This window comes from Leopardus geoffroyi, chromosome A2, assembly GCF_018350155.1.
Source record: "Leopardus geoffroyi isolate Oge1 chromosome A2, O.geoffroyi_Oge1_pat1.0, whole genome shotgun sequence".
NCBI classification, from domain to species: Eukaryota; Metazoa; Chordata; class Mammalia; order Carnivora; family Felidae; genus Leopardus; species Leopardus geoffroyi.
In genome coordinates this window covers 136497641-136513627 of record NC_059331.1, presented here as the reverse complement: position 1 = coordinate 136513627, position 15987 = coordinate 136497641, and positions in this window count along the sequence as shown.

Genomic DNA, 15987 nt, shown 5'->3' with positions numbered 1-15987 from the left:
ATAAATAAATAAAAACTTGGAGTTCTCACTGCCTGAACAAGAAGTGTCTGATACCACTTAAATAACTCTTCTATTTTAAAAAATAAACAAAATGTCTTAAATGTACAGGTTTTCCCCAGAATGTTTAAACTAAGTTTGTAACTGATCATGAATTAATATATATAGTTGGCACAATACTTGAAATTAACATAATTTCAGCCTTTAACGGACTTTATCTCCTAGTGCCCCCATGATGGTCTTTCTGTGTTCCTTCTCCTCTCCAGGGGCTCCCTTGCTCCACACACACCCCCTCCCTTTCTGACACTCTGTGTACCTTCTGTCCATTACTACCTTAGTCCCACATTAGGAGAGGAGCAAGTGTGATTGATAATGCCTAACAACTAACACTCTGATGGGTGTTTGCATTTCAACTTTAGGCCTAAGAGTGGATTGATATGAGAGTCTGCTTCTGGCTTTGTTGTCACATCTAGATTTATATCCCTTGTGAAGCTGCCAACACCATTCATAGCCAGTATCTAAGGCAGTAATATAGATTGGCCCTGCCTGAATTTACCTCAGGGCTACATGTACATTTGGAGATATTCCTCAGTAGAGAAAGGCTGATAGCCAGTCTCTGAGAACTTCTTGCTAAGCAATATTTTCAAGAAGTAGCAAAGACTTAAAAAATAAAAATATAAAAGCAAGTCTGAGAAGTCATTAGAATGCCTATGCATTTTATTCACCATTTGACTACATGTAAGTCTGGAGAGTCAGAATTCTGAAAATTCAGCACTTCGAGGAATGAGAAAGTGCTGGAATGTTTGGGGAGGTACATTTGGGATTATGACTATGCCATTCTTACATACAGCAGGGATGTACCGTCACTGTGATGCTATCTGCCTCCTGTAGGAACTGAACATACTGCAAAGAGCATTTGCCCCCATGAGCGGTCTGAGAGCTATCATTGATGAGGTCAGAGGAACACTTAGTGGTCAAGAAGGCTCACCAAACAGCTTCAGGAGCACAGCCATGTTACCCATCCTGACTGTAAATGGGTCTAACAGCTATTTATATTTGTTATATTTCCTGATAATTTGCAAACACTTTTATATACAGCAGCTTTGGGAAGATAGCAGGAGAGGAACTATTCCTACTGGCATTTGGGTCTCAGAGTTAAGGGACTTACTCAGGTGATACATCTAGAAATGCTAGAAAAGGGAGTCAAAATAAATAAATCTAGCGTTCTTTCTACCACATACCACTCCTCGTCATGCAACTTCCCCGGAGGACACATGTATGTGCTATAAGAGGTTGATAAACACTGAATTAGCCCTTGTACAAAGAATATGCTCATAAGAGCTACAGAAGCATCATAATGGGCTGGTAACACAATAAAACTCTTCTACTAGATAGGAAAGGATTCAACCTTTATCCCACAAATATGTATTGAACACCTGCTGTGCTAGCACTGGATTAGGGACTGGGATGCAACAATACATAGGTTGATAGGCTCTCGGCCTAGGAAAATGAGAACATTGATCATTTTAACAGCTAAGGTTTAGGCCCATGATTGTTTACAGTTGGAGCTAAATGTTCCACCCATTACATTCTGCCTTGTGCTGTAATTTTCTTATTAAAAGTCTCTTCTCTAACTGGTTATAAATCCTACAGGGAAAAGAACACACATTTTTATCACCACCATGTCACAAACCGAGGGAGGATAAGGGAGGTCAATGTGTGAAAAATTCCAGGGATAGCTCTCTGTAAAGGGAGTTGATGGCCATTGGCTGTACTGTTAGTTTTGACCTCCCTAAATCACTCTGCCTGGCCTCACTAGAGTCATATGTTTTATTTGTGTAAAAAGGTTTGCCCACAAAAATGTAGGGGGTGAGTAGAGCATTCCAAATGTGTTTGGGTCTATTAAAATTGCCTGAACAAAATATTTGAGTTAGTCATCCTATGTAGGCAAAGATAGAGATATCTGACAACTACTACCTAAAGATAGCTGTGTGCTGCACTGAAACTGTACATGGTATAAAACACCTGCGTGTTCTGTGCAGCTTTTATTTCTCTGTAAGCAGGTGAGAGCAAACAGCCTCCAGATGCATAATTGTGAGGGAGGGCTAGCTTGCCTTCTGCAACTTTGTTTCTACTCTATTTCCAGAATCTACTGTACCCATATCCTATAATGAAATAGGAAATAACCTGATAGAAGTATCTTACACTTGATATTTAAATTCAACAAACATTTATGCATATTGACTATATGCCAGCCACCATAATACTTATCATGTTTCACAGAGACATACGTAGAAAAGTATAGCTTCTAAGTTACTAACAAAGCGGCAAGAGGCACAGAGGAAGTGGCTAAAAAAGATATTAGAGGCAAGTACTTTGTGCAATTAATAGATAAATGGTTAAGTTGTTTATTCAACCAATATATATTTATCCCATGTTTCAAACACTTTGTAGTTGCTGGAGATATAGAAAACAAAACAAGCTAAGTCCTTGCCTTGATGAAATTTAAATTTTAGTGGGAGAGAGAGACAATAAATGCACAAATAATGGAGTAACGTCATACTATACCTCATTTCTCAACCAACCCTCATATGTTCTCCATGTTGTATCCCTCTTGAACTCCCAGCTATTCTATAGACGAGTCGTTTTCATTCATATCCTTATGTGTTGTTTCCTTACTTACAAAAATTTCCTCCATTTCTGGTCTGATTTAGAAAGTGCCCTCCCATCTTTCAAGGCTCAGGTCAAAAGTCAGCTCTCCCTCTAAGCCTCTCCTGCTAATGCCAGGACATGTTAACATTCTCTTCTCTGATTTACCATAATGCTTTATACAGTGGGCCTCAATTTCTGCAGGTGTAACAATGAAGTACAATTAAATGTTTATATCTCTTTTCTCCCTATAGACAAGGAGTTTCTCAAAAGAAGGGACTGTGGCTGATTTATTCCTTTCATGCCATGTGCCTAGGAGATCATCTGTGCATGGTACTGAACTATAAATAATATTATCAACCACAGTGATATGGGCACCTAGGTGGCTCAGTCAGTTGAGTGTCTGACTCTTGATTTCGGCTCAGGTAATGATGTCACAGTTCATGAGAAGCCCCTTGTTGGGGTGTGTGCTGACTGCACAGAGCCTGTTTGGGATTCTCTCTCTCCCCCTCTCTCTCTGCCCCTGCCCTGCTCGTGTTCTTTCTCTGTCTCAAAATAAATAAATAAATATTAAAAAACATTATCATCCACAATGATAAAAATGATATAATAACGTGCCAACAATGTGCCAGGCACTCTGCTAAGTGAGTTATTTCCAAACAGCCCTTTGAGTTATGTATTTTATTATTATCTCTATTTTAGAAATGAGAAAACTGAAACCTCCAGAGTTTACATGATTTATCCAAAGTCAGAAAGCTAGTAAAGGATAAATATCTGATGAATGAATAAATAAATTGCTTTTTATTTTATTATATCAAAAACTTTGTGATATGGACTCATCCTTAAAATTAGATATTCATAAGGCATAAGCATCTGTTCATAACTTTTTTAAAAAATTGAGAGATAGTGATCATTATCATCATAGCCGCAAAATCCAGTTACATATCAAGTTTCATGGACTTGAATGATGTATATGGTTTCAAAACTAAAGAATAAATGATCTACATGAAGGAAATTTGATACATACAATCCCCAGAGGAACATTTGAAAGCCTTGGCCTTTATTTAATCTTGGACACATATTTTCTCCAATTTCAAAGACAGCTGTTAGAAGGAAATGAGGCAAGGGATTTAGGGGCAGTCATGAGACTTAAAAATAGAAAATTACATTTTTTTTTCATCATGCAGTGTCTCCTTTCCTTCCATAGCACTTTATACCATGTCTGTGACCACATAACTGACACTCATCGGATCTTGGAAAATCATCATGGACACAGTAGCTCATTTTCGCAGTTAACACAGAAAAATTGGATCAAAAACATTCACATGTTGATAACAGATTCAATTGTCTGTATTATAAAACCTCAGGATTCACCAGCTTCTTGTGCACTCTTCTGCTTGTCGAGCTTGAATGAGGAAAGACAAAATGTGAACATGTCATTCCTATTGGTCTGAAGTGCTATGATACTAAATTTGTCTATAAGTGCTCTGAGTCTCATATAGTGAAGATAACATGAAAAGGTAGAACACTGCCACATTTCTGTTTAGCAAAGTTTTCCTGGTATTCATTTCTTTGCAGTAAAATTATCTTTCTTGATATAGAGATAGGAACTAAAGAAAATTTTGACCATTTTCTCTAGGGTCATTTTAATCAGCCTACTGCCTTAGCATTCACAATACCAACAGGATTCATTTTGAAAAGTTCCTTTCAGTCATCCTAAATAAATGAACCATTAGAAATACAATCAGTGATGATGAGCTGGGGTATTATAAACAGTTATGCTTTGAGTCTTGATATTTAAAAAAAAAATCACATTGGCTAGAAAAAAAATGTTACTTAATGGCAGTATTAAACAAGTTAGAATGTAAAACCCATGTAATTTTGCAGGTCGGCTAAAGAATGAGAGATAATAGGGCCTCTGCCATCTGTCAGCAAGGAAGAGGACTGGCTGCCCAAGACAAAGAGGCAGCCATCACTCTACTTCTGGTCACCTCGATTCATACAAAAGGCCCTAGCGAAAGGAAAGATTAATAGAAGGGGTGTTTAGTGAGCCCCTCCCTCAAATAAATAAAAGCTCTGGAGAATCCTATTTTTTAACATGGTTGTTAACATTTTGCAGTCCAGTGGGAATATTTGTAAAATCTCTGTGTTCGTGGGGTGCCTGAGTGACTAAGTCAGTTGAGCATCTGACTCTTTTTTTTTTTTTTTTTTAAATTTTTTTTTCAACGTTTATTTATTTTTGGGACAGAGAGAGACAGAGCATGAACGGGCGAGGGGCAGAGAGAGAGGGAGACACAGAATCGGAAACAGGCTCCAGGCTCTGAGCCATCAGCCCAGAGCCCGACGCGGGGCTCGAACTCCCGGACCGCGAGATCGTGACCTGGCTGAAGTCGGGCGCTTAACCGACTACGCCACCCAGGCGCCCCGAGCATCTGACTCTTGATTTCAGCCCAGGTCATGATTTCATGGTTGGTAAGTTTGAGCCCCACATTGGGCTTTGCGCTGACAATGGGGAGCCTGCTTGGGGTTCTCTCTGTCTCTCTCCGCCCCTCCCCTGCTCCTGTGTGCATCTCTCTCAAAATAAATAGGTAAATTTTAATAAACAAATCTCTGTGTTGGTTACATTTGTTATCCCCTGTTTGTTTATTCTGAAACTGTTAAAACTAGGGAGGAGGCATAAAAAAAGATGGAGGGCTTTAAGAGAGAGAGCAAGTGGTGGCAGCTTAGAGAGAGGGGAAGCAGCAGCAGCTACTATGATGGCAGGGAAGGAACATAAGCCAGAGTCCAAAAGGCAGGCAGATTGGAAAGACTTGAGCAGGGACTGCCGTGCTTCTACAGGCAAGATTTCGGTTCTGCTCTTAAGGCAACAGATTGAGTCAGGTTCAGTGAGAATTATTGAGGACAATCTCCTTTATTTAAAGTCAACTGATTATATATGTTAATCACACTGACAAAAACCCACAAAGTTTTTGAAGCCATTGTGTAAGCAGGACCGCTGCCAACAGGCACCGAAGCAGAGATACAACAGAGTGAAAGAAGGCAGTTGGACTTCCAAAGTTCTACTTAGGGAATGAGCTGACAGAGCTACTCAGCTGCAAACATGTGCTACCCTTCAGGAAAATGGAAAAAATGACTCTAAGGACAGTAAGTGCAAGGGCCTGAAGCAGGAGCTGCAGGCACACAGGCTACAGAGCTGTGGTGGCCCCAGAGGGCAGAACCTTGAGCCTTAGAAACAAAAGGAATTAGCTCTGCCCATTTGGAAGTTGCTTTGGGCTGGTTGCTCCTTTATTCCCCCACTTTGCTCCCTTTTGGAATGAAAATGTCCTATGCTCCTCCCACCCTTGTATTTTGGAAGCAGATGCCTTCGGTTCTAGTTTCATAGATCTTATAAATGGAGAGGAATTTTGCCTGAGGATCAATAATACCAAGAATCTGCCTGATTTGGTTGATGTAGATGATGAGATTTGGAACTTTTTGACCTGGTGATGATTAGGTGAGGTTTTGAACTTAGACTTGATGCCATGATTCATTGAGACATTTGGCAGCATTGGGATGGGGTGAATATATTTTGCACATGGGACAGATGTGAATTTTGGAGGACCAGAGAGTAGATTATAGTGGGTTGAATGGTGACTCCCCCACCCCCCAAGAGATATGCTTACATACCTGGAAACTGAGCATGACATTATTTGGAAAAAGGGTCTTTGCAGACATAACTGAAGATTCTGAGATGAGATCATTCTGGATTATCCATATGGGTCCTAAATTCATTGACAAGCATCCTTATAAAAGACACACAAATGAGGGACACAGAAAAGAGGAAAAGGGCGTGTGAAGATGGGGACAGAGTTGAATGACACAGTCACAACCCCAGAAATGCCAGCAGCCACCAGTACCATGAAGAGGCAAAGAATGGAATCTTCCCTAAAGCCTCTGGAGGGATCACAGCCTTGCTAACACTTTGGTTATAAAATTCTCACCTCTACAACTATGAGAGAAGACATTTTTGTTGTCTTAAGCCACCAAGTCTGTGGTAATTTGCTACAGCCAGCCTCAGGAAATTCATATAGTCACCAAGCTATAGAAAATGTGTACGGGATTCCCTGATGCAATTTTTCAAGAATGTGCCAAAGTATGCACAAAAGAATGATGTCCTCTTTTTAAAAGTCACTTCAGGTCTCAAAAACATTATGCTGAATAAAAGAAGCCAGGCTCATCCATGATATATTATATAATTTCACTCATATAACATGCATTTACCATGGAGAAAGCTGGCTAACTGTAATGCCAGAAAACAGATCAGTAGTTGTCAGGGGCTTGGGAGAAGGGGGTTGGAAAGAATCTTTTCCAGTGGGGCACAAGGGAACTATTGAGGATATAGTCAATGGACATAAGCCATGTCTTGATTACCGTGATAATTACACGATTGTGTAAGTTGGTGAAAACCTAAACTATACATACACCTAAAAAAGCTAGTACTGAATATAAATTATACCTCAATAACACTTCTTTAAAAAAGTTCTATAGGTTTATGCGCCTCTTGGTTTAAAATGTGTGAAGCAACATATGTGGAATTGAAGAAAGAAAACAGATGAACATAGGGGAAGGGAAGGAAAAATAAGATAAAAACACAGAGGGAGGCAAACCATAAGAGACTCTTAAATGCAGAGAACAAATGGAGGGTTTCTGGAGGGGTGTTGGGTGGGGGATGGGCTAAATGGGGGATGGGCATTAAGGAGGACACCTGTTGGGATGAGCACTGGGTGTTATATGTGAATGATGGATCACTAAATTCTACTCCTGAAAGCATTATTATACTATATATTAACTAACTTGTATTTAAATGTCAAAAAATGTGTGGAACAAATATTTTGGAACCATGTGAATATCAGTTTCACAGTGATATTTAGTGACAGCTGCAGCTGACTTGGTTTTACATGATTTTTTATTGTTTTCTGATACATATTCATTCCCAAAGGATGATGATTTTTCCACCATTGAAGATACACAAAAACAAAGACACTACAAATTCTGCCCTTAGTTCCTAAAGAAGAGTTGAAAAAGTGTTTTGTTTATTGAAATAAGTGTATAACATCACAAAGTGACTACTTTGTTTAGCTAACTTGACATTTTTTTTTTTTTTTTTTTTTGTGTGGAGGACCCTACGCTAAGTGCAGGGCTGGAACTAGGAGTGGTTACAGAGATGACTGAGAAACAATTCTCCTTTAGTCAGAAAAAAGCATAAGGTAAGAAGCAAGGAACTCTAATACAGAACTTATTCAAAGCAAATGCTTTGGGGTCTTAGAAGAGGAAGCAGTCATACCCAAGTGGGAGGATCTCTTTCAGATAGATGAGATGTGATTGAAAACAGAAATGGATGATTGTGGATTTCAACAAAAAGGGAATCCCATGTGAAACTGCCCGGACAAAGGTGCACACTCTAGACTAAATGTCTGTGTGCCTCCCCCCATCCCGTCCCCCATTCATATGTTGAAGCCTACCCCTCTGTTATGATGGCATTTGGAGATGGGGCCTTTGGAAGATAATTAGGTCATAAGGGTAGAACCCTCATGAATAGAATTATTGCCCTCATAAAAAGAAAAGGAGGACTTCCCAGCCCCAGAACTGTGAGAAATAAATGTTTATTGTTTAAGCCACCCAGTCGATGGTAATTTGCTATAGCAGCCTGGACTGAGTAAGTGCAGAAATAGAAATAAACTCAGGGAACAATCAATAGTCTCTGAGTAAAATTAGGGCACATGCAGAGGAGTAAGAGAAAAACTAGAAAGGGAATTTAGGATAGTTCTCTGCGTGCCTTAAATGCCAAGTTGAGGGATTTGTATTTAATTCAGTGGTCAGTGGGGAGCCGGCCATTAATGCAATGCTTGAGGATTTTGAGAATCTGGTAAAAGTTATGGATGCCTTTCCCCAGAAAAGTGCACATGTGTACAAAATGCCACATACCATCTCAGGAGTTTCACAGACATGTAGAGCTCCTCCAGGGCCTTCCTTTCCTGGGAATCCCTGGATTAAAGAAGGTTTGAGGAGGAGCCTTACACGAGGGGGGTTATTTCATTTTATTTTAGTTCATTCCTCCATATGTGATAAGAATGGAGAATTAGATTAATACAACTTATGAACTAGAGTAGGTTTTTCTTAAAGTGTGATCTGTATTAGAGTTACCTGCAAGGCCTATAAAACATCCTTATTCCTAAGTCCCACCCAGATATACTCAGTGTTGTGGGGCCATGAGACACAGTTTTAACCAGCACCTAGCTAATTGTGATGTCCAGTTAGGGAACTGCTGATTCTGTGATGAAGAGGGTATAGTGATGGACATTCTTTGCTTTTGACTTCCCAGCAAAGCATAGAAGAGATAAAAAGAACATAAGAAAAACATAAAAGATACTTTTCTCAACTCTGCCAATTCTCAAGACGTTCTCTGCAATCAGGACCAATTTAAACTAAGCATAGGAACATCTTCGGTTACAGTGTGTTAGACAGGATGGCATTTACCCTGGAGAAAGCTGGCTCCTTTACACTAGCCAGAACATTTAAGAGTAATATTAGCATCATACACTCATAGTGTTGAAAGCTACTGATGGGTCCCAATGGATTAAGATAAACAGTCATCCTTAACCTTAACCTTTAAAAACGATCACCCGCTGCAGTAGCCAGAGTAGTTTCTGTTCTATGTCTTGATCTGAAAACATCCAAGATTTCACTTATATATTCTAAGAAGGATTTTGCAAAATGACAGTAATCGGTAAGGTTCTGGAATCAGTAGGGTCTGTTGCTTATCAGAGTTTTATGGGATTCTGCTTTTTTTTTTCCTTTTTGTAAAACAATCACCATGACTGTGTTCTCAAAAATGCTATTGCCACCTGAAATTTTGTTTTTTGATTCAGACATTCCACACATTCATTCCTAGTTAGGAACACAACATTGTATGGTTTAATATTAAACTATCAAATCAATGTATTATGCTTCCTGATTATTTTTTAACAAAGGAACAAAAATAAGTGTAATAGGTTGATTGAGAAGTTAGTTGTTAAATGAAGCTATCGTTTTCATTTTTCTGACATTCCAAACCTGTTCATGGGATATTTACATAGTAAGCACATATGCTACTATCTATACTCAAGTGTTCATTTCATCCAAGAATAAAAACTCTTAGTACTGTCATTAAGAGCCATTTTTATTCTTTCATAGGTGTGGTAGTATCTATTTATTGTTTTTGCTTCCTAACAGCAGCCACTCTCCTTTCTAAGACCCCTCCCTTACCTACTCTAGTCATAAAGTTTTATTGGGAGCTGTCAATCACAGAACTCCATTCCTATCCCAAGCAGACCAATCACATTACCTCACCTCATCAAGGGGCCACCTGATAGGCCTAGAAATAGGTGCAGTCAGAGTTCTTCCCAAAGATTTCTGGAACTGGAGCTGGAGTAGTTAGGAAAATAGTGATAAGAAGATGAAAAAGAGTTCTCTCCTCTCTGATAATGAAGCTATGGGTGTGTGAGTCCAGAGAGACTGGTAGTCATGTGGCTAGCCATACTAAGAAAGCAAATCAAAAGCAAACAAAAATGAAGCCATCATACAAAAGCAGAGGTGGTGGGGCACCTGGCTGGCTCAGTTGGAATAGCATGTGACTCGATATTGGGGTCATGAGCTCAAGCCCCATATTGGGTGTAGAGATTACTTTAAAAAAAAATAAAATAATCTCAAAGGTAGAGGTGGTTTTAAGTGACTCCTTGATTCTAAGAGCCAAACTAATGTGCTTTAATGCTATGTTATCTAATATGGTAGCCAATGGCCACTTGTGGCTAGTGAGCACTTGAAATATGGCCAGTTCAAACTGAATTGTTCTATATGGTTTAAAATAACACTGTATTTCTAAGACTTGGTGTTAAAATAAAGAATACAAAATACATCATTAATAATTTCTCATAATGAATAATTTGAAATTATAATATGTTGGATGTATTAGTGTAAATAAACTAGATTTTATGATTAATTTTACCTATTTTTTCAATGTTGCTTCTAGAAATGATTATATTACATAATGGGTCTCAAATTATATTTCTCTTGAAATAGCACTGCTTACTAATGAGTCTATGTTTTTGGTTTGTTTCTTGTTTAGCTACTTTGGGTGGAGTTTGTGCCATTGGCAACCAAGAGAGCCCTAATTAATGCCAAATTTTGTAACTGGAACAGAGGCATTGAGAGGAACAGATCCAAAATGTGGAAGTGGCTATGTTTAAGTGCAGAGGGGGCAAGGAGATTTTCTTCATCATGAATTAGGAAACTCAAGAGCAAAGCAGTTAATCATTACAGGTTATTTGTTGTTATTAGATCATGTGTCTATCCTTACTGAGCTTAGAGCTTTGCTGAACTTGGTAGAAAACAAAATGGGATTTTGGAGGTGTTGGCTATTTCTTGCAACCTTTGATCAGGTGCTGCAAGAAAAAAAAATGGTCTAAGCAGAGCCATCTGAAAGTGGAGCAGGAGTAGTGGCCTGGCACAGGTGTATAGAGATGCTGTTCCGCCACAGGGCATGCTCTGGATTTCAAAAGACATCCCACTTCACCAAAATTCAGCCAATGCACAGGCAGAATAAAGAAACCTGTTCCCCTAAATGGTCACAAAACTCTGCTACCTGGCAAAGGTCATTCTCCTTTCCCTAGATTACAAAAGATATTGAAAGCACCTGGTGCAGAGAGACATTTGGCCCTGCCCCAACACAGCAGCCCATCATACAGACACAGAGAACAAAGTGAGTTGTGCTAAAATGTGATCTAGAAGGGTGGGTGGTGCCCCCTGAGAAGTTAACCAAGAGACTGTGGAGGGGAAGGGGATCCAGATTCAGATGCCTTGACATAGCAAGATTACTGGCCTTAGTTACTAGCCAACTGGAGTTCCTAAACAGGCAACCTCCTAGGGTTTCAAGATGGTTCTTTTGTCACCAACTCCCCAAAACAAAAAAAGAACACACAAAAACAAGCCTGGATTAAAGGAATCCTAGACTACCCAACTGCCTAAGGCAATTCTTCCTGCTCTATATCACCAAAAGCAGGAAATGCACAGCTAAAGAAACCCCAGGACAAAGATAATCTCATTGTCCACCAAGAATTGTTTTCCCTTCTTCAAGCACACATCCAGACTCCCTTCCAGTGCATTGTAATCCTTTGACTAAGTATTCTCAATGACACATGAGAGGGCATGATATCTTCCTTTCTAGTCTTGGCTTGTGAAAACCTACTACACATGCATCTGCATGTTCTTTCCCCTTCTAGCTGATAGAGGTGGAGAAGACCACCAGAACAACTTTGGAAACTGCATATTGAAGATGGCAAAACTGGAGCTTTCCTGGACTATTATATAAGCAAGATACAAACTTCTACCTTGTTGAGCCGTTCCATGTTTCGTCCTATTTGTTATCACAGGTTAATCTATCTCCCAACGGAAAATTCCTCCCAAATGTCCCTGATGATCAAAACCATATAAAACACCAAGTACATTAAATCGTTCTGGTAGATAACAGACCAGCCCAGCTGACTAATCCAGTAGATCATCCAATGTTGTAAAGAAGAGTGCCCCAGCAGAATTAACCTGCTGCCTTACCCAACAAGGCAAGGATAGTGCCATTGTGTGCTACTTCCCTGCCTACTCCTCACCCTTATGCAATAATCTTTTTTAAGTGGAAGTTTTTTGGTTTTTGTTTTTTTTAATCAACATTTCTTCTACTTGTATATTGGATGTGTTTCTCATTTGGAACATAGTAGCAGGGATCACAAGGAGCCATATCCAGACTTGATTGAGAAGAATAGACCGACATTATACAGACATTAGACTCAGAGTTGGGTGCAATAACTGGAAGAAACGTGGGTTGTGTCCCACTGTGGAGAAGGTGAATATATGTGGAATTGTTGATGAAATCATTGCAATAGGTTAGAAGAGAAAATTTAGAAAATTATTTTTAACTGTAGAAGAGTGTATTTGTATTTTAGACACTAAACTATACAGAGTCCAAATAGTAGAGTTTGGGTTAAGATCTACATGAAAATTTTTAAGCATCATCAAGAAACTAGGTTTAGGGAAACCATGAAAATGGTAATTGAGATTGAAGATGAATATTTTTTTTTTTTAATTTTTTTTCAACGTTTATTTATTTTTGGGACAGAGAGAGACAGAGCATGAACGGGGGAGGGGCAGAGAGAGAGGGAGACACAGAATCGGAAACAGGCTCCAGGCTCTGAGCCATCAGCCCAGAGCCCGACGCGGGGCTCGAACTCACGGACCGCAAGATCGTGACCTGGCTGAAGTCGGATGCTTAACCGACTGCGCCACCCAGGCGCCCCGAAGATGAATATTTTAACTAAATGTCCTTTTTTAATGACTGGAGTACAACATACCAATGGCATTCATTGTCATAGCATTTGATATGCTATGTCAAATGTCATAGCATTTGATAACTTATAACCCACTGTCATAGCATTTGATAACTTATACCAAATAAAACAAAAGGTGGATCTACCCCAAATGTCATAGCATTTGATAACTTATACCAAATAAAACAAAAGGTGGATCTACACTGTTCCTCTCAAGATAGTTTCTTCAAGGTATTAAGACATATTTGATACATATAATGAGGAAAATCACACTATCATTAAACTGCCAAGGGATTATAGGAAGCATCAACCTTTGTTTGTTCAATAACACTGCCTTGTGCCTGGATATTACATTGATTTTTTTAAAAAGGAGAGATGTATATTGTTTCAATTTTAAAAGTTTATTATAGTAGAAATGTCATCATAGATATTAAAAGAAAACATCCATACTATGAAAAATTATTTGACCAAAGACTTACACTTCATATTTTTAATTTGAGTTTCAACAAAAGCGAGACTTGCCTATGCTTGAAGTCAAGTCAGCACCATTCCTTGATTGGTATTTCAGGATCAAAGGCAGTCTCTACATAACTCATTCTACTTTTCTAAGGTTTTTAAAGTCTTGAATATAATTATTAGGACTGCTGAACCAAGAAACTTCTGTTTTTAAGAGTAACTAAATGTAAAGGATAATACTTTTGTGATCAAGCATTTCCAAGACCCCTTACTAAATTAACATTCAATTTGCAGTAGAACAAGGAAGCCAGTGCAGAACTGTAAAGTCCGTGTCAGTGCAGTGCCAATTGTTGCCCCATTCTCCAGCCCCCTCAATTTGACTTCCCCAGATTCTGCTACAGGGTGCAGTTTCTTTTTGATTATCCTTGATGCAACATGGTAGAGAAGAAAAAGGACTGAACAATCATCCTGATTCTACCTTTCAATAAATTAAGTAAATCTTTGTGAGCTCATTTATTCCTCTCTATCACAGAAACAATCATTTTAACCTGTATTCCTCATAAAGTTAGGATGAACATGAAAGTTACTTGTATAAACTGCAGGTTGCTATACAAATATAAAATCTTTTTATTATATAAAGAAACTTCTAGAGATATTTTACTAGTAGAAACAACAAACAGAAGGCACATAAAAATAAGAAGCAGTATAACATGAAATAAAAAACATGAGCTCTGTTTATAGCAGTTTGATAGACTAGATACCCTGCACAGCCATCCCAGTTGGAATCATAAAATTCTGGATAAAGTATAAAAAAGAAACAACACAGGGGCACTTGCTGGTACAGACCATAGAACGTATGACTCTCAATCTTAGGGTTGTGAGTTCAAGCCCTATATTGAGCACAGAGATAACTTTAAAAATTAAATTTAAAAAGGAGAAGAATTTTTAAAAATCACAAAAAGATACCTGGAAAATCCTAAAATATTCAGAAACTAAACTGTATACTTCTAAATAAGCCATGGGTCAAAAAGGAAGCCTCAGGGCAAGTTAAAAAATATTTTGAACAGAATGAAAATAAAAATACAACACATCAAACTCTGTGGGCTACAGATACTTAAAGGAAATTTGTGGCAAATCATACATTTAAAAAAAAGGAAAGGCTCAAATCAATAATTTAAGTTTTCATCTTAATAAACTAGTAACAGAAGAGCCAACTAAACACAAAGTAAACAAAAGGAAGAAAATAATAAAGCTAAAAGCAGAAATCAATGAAATGTAAAAAGGAGAAACAATAAATATCACTTAAACCAAAAGCTGCTTCTTTGATGAGATAAATTTGATAACTTTCTAGCCAAACTGACCAAGAAAAAAGAGAAAGAAATTATGAATAACAGGAATAAATGAAAAAATCTCACTATAAACCCTGAAGCCATTATGAAAAACTAATAATGGAATATAAGAATAATTCTGTGCCTATAATTTGATGACTTACATAAAACATCATTTCCTTGAAAGACATAAATTACCAAAGCTTATTTAAGAAGAAATAGATAGCTCAAATAATCCTATGTATATTAAATAAATTTAATTCACAGCTAATAACCTTCCAAGAAGAAAAATCCAGACACAGATTATTTTCCTTGTGAATTCCACTAAACTTAAAGAAGAAAAATCACTAACTCCATGTAATCTCTTCCAGAAAACAGAAAAGGAAGAAATAATTCCCAATTCATTTCCTTGAGTTCACTACAACCCAGCAATCCCATTCCTAGATATTTCATTTCAAATGAAATGAAAACCAAGGTTCATTTAAAAGAGTGTACATGAATGTTTACAAATGTCACTACATTTGTAATAATCAGAAACTGGAGACAACACAAATCTACCTCAACTAGGGAATGGATAAACAAACTGTTATATTCACACAGTGGAATTCTATTCAGCAAGAAGAAGAAAAGAAGGATAGATACATGTAAGAATGTGGAGGAATCTCAAATGCATTCTACAAAGCAAAAATAAACAGCAGACTCAATGACTAGATACTGTGTGATTTCATTTATATAACATTTTGGCAAAGGTAAAACTATAGGAACATAGTACAGTCAGTGGTTTCCAGTGGATAAGGGTGAGATTGGATATAACCATACAGGGTCATCACAAAAGAAATGGGGAATGAGGGTTGGTGAGATATGTAATTGTTCTGTGTCTTGATCATGATGATGGTTACACAATTCTATGCATTTGTCAAAACTCATACAACTCTATGCTGAAAAAAATATAAATCTTACTATATGTAAGCTGGATAATTCACACTAAAAAGTGTGAAGTTTACTATGGTAAATTTAAAGTGCGTGTAGGGGCACCTGGGTGGCTTAGGCTTAGTTGGTTGAGCATCTGACTCTTGATTTTGCTCAGATCATGATCCCAGAATTAGGGGATTGAGCCCACATCAGGCTCTGCACTGAGCATGGAGCCTGCTTTGGATTCTCTCTCG